We start from the raw sequence: 2,045 nt of genomic DNA on the forward strand, positions 1-2,045 counted from the left end.
GCCTCACTTCCTTCCGCTAGCCCCACCCCCCAACAGAGCCGTGGCCTTTGAGGTACTTTTAACATCACGCTATTTTACTCTTTATTACTTTCTTAAAAGGAGGGTCTTAAGATATAGCCCTAGCTAGGCTGATCTTGGAACTAACAGCCATCCTCCTGCCGCTGGGCTTACAGGTAAATGCCACCATGCCCAGATATTGTTCCTTTTTAAAAAATACATTTAGATTTATCATGTGTGCATTGTGGGAGAACACACATGCCATGGGCTATGTGTGTGGATGTCAGAGGACTGTTCCTAAAGTTGGTCCTCTCTTCCATTATGTGGGCTCTGAGTATCAAATTCAGGTTGTTAATCTTATCTGAGCAATCTTGCTGGTCCACATGTGCACACACACAGGCAAGTATACTCACATAACACACACACACACACACACACACACCCCACACAAACAAAGAAATGAAGTTTTTTGAGGAACAGTGGCATTTACCTTTAATTTTTGTATGCAGGTGGCAGGAGCAGGAGGATTTCCATGAGTTTGAAGCCAGTCTGGATTATACAGCAAGTAATAAGTCAGGCAGGGCTAGAGTTTCAAAAGTTTCTGTTTCAAAAGGAAAGGAAGGAAGGAAGGAAGGAAGGAAGGAAGGAAGGAAAAGGGTCAGATTATTAGGTTAAATTATATTTCATTTTTAATTGAGAATATGCTTGCATATGATTAGGCTATTTAATTTTTATCTGTCCTGTTGTCCGTTATTTAATTCATCTTTTGAATTATTTCTAAAGCATTTAAAAATGATGTATAGGAAAGAGTCAATAGAAAATAAATGGTCAAGCCTGGCACCATGGTATACACCTTTAATCCTAGGCAGAGGCAGGAAAAGTTCTGATCTACAGAGTGAGTTCCAGGACATCCAGGGCTACACAGAGAAACCCTATCTCAAAAAAAAAAAAAAAAAGTCAGCTGAACATAGTGTGGGATATGAAGAGTGTGTGGCCAGTCAGTCAGACTTTGTCTAAATAAATAAATGAATAGTTTTAGTGTTGTGCAAAGACCATGTGTTAGCAGAGTGCTCAGACACAGATCTCTACCACCCTCTCTGCCATTCCCCCGCCCAGGCCTTGGGGTGAAAAGACAGAGGTCAGGGAGAACCGGAGCGAATCTAAGCAGCTGTGATTGCTGGCACAAGCAAGCCAGTCACCTTCCGCACAGATGGGCGGGGGAGGGGGAGACCATGAGCCCCCAGCATGGATGGGGGGGAGACCATGAGTCCCTAGCACAGATGTGGGGGAGACCATGAGTCCCTAGCACAGATGTGGGGGAGACCATGAGCCCCAGCACAGATGGGGGGATCATGAGCCCCCAGCTTTAGCTGAGGAACTACTGACAGGTAGCAGAAGGTAGAGTTCTGCTTTGTCAGGGGCGTGGACTCTGGTAGGGTCCATCTTGCTTCACAACAAACTGGGCTCCATGGGTTATAAAACAACAACGAAGGAAGGAAGGAAGGAAGACAAACAAACAGAAATAAGGAAAAAAAAAAAACACCAAAGGACACAAAGTAGGGCGGAAGGGAGGTGGGGTGGGTCTGGGAGGACTTAGGAAGAGTTAGAGTAAGGGCTGAATATGATTTAAAAAAAAAAAGACACTGTATTTCTTTCAATGAGTTAAGAAAAAATATTTTTTAAAAATAATTTATTTAATTTTATTTTATGTGCATTGGTGTGGGGGCAGGGTGTCAGATCCCTCAGAACTGGAGTTACAGACAGTTGTGAGCTGCCATGTGGGTGCTGGAAATTGAACCCGGGTCCTTTGGAAGAGCAGACAGTGCTCTTAACCACTGAGCCATCTCTCCAGCCCTGAAAAAAATATTTTTAAGGAAGATTCTGAGCATTTTTTTCTCTGCTTCCTGACTACAGATGGGGGGTGTGAGGGGGGGGGAAGGTTGCATAAACCACACCTTGAGAATCATTGTGTGTCCTGGCGTAGCTCAAAGATTTTACAGTTTCTGAAGTCAGTAAAAAGCACATCAGTACAGAAGAACATCAAAATC

At 43.8% G+C, this 2,045-nt stretch overlaps 1 protein-coding gene across 3 annotated transcripts in view; it reads left to right on the forward strand.

Moving 5' to 3' along the window:
• The window catches only part of ARSG (arylsulfatase G), a 149,066-nt gene that overhangs the window by 8,096 nt on the left and 138,925 nt on the right, over nt 1-2,045 (forward strand). The window lies entirely within an intron of this gene.

The sequence above is a fragment of the Acomys minous genome, assembly GCF_964271855.1.
Source record: "Acomys minous genome assembly, chromosome: 12".
Classification (NCBI taxonomy): Eukaryota; Metazoa; Chordata; class Mammalia; order Rodentia; family Muridae; genus Acomys; species Acomys minous.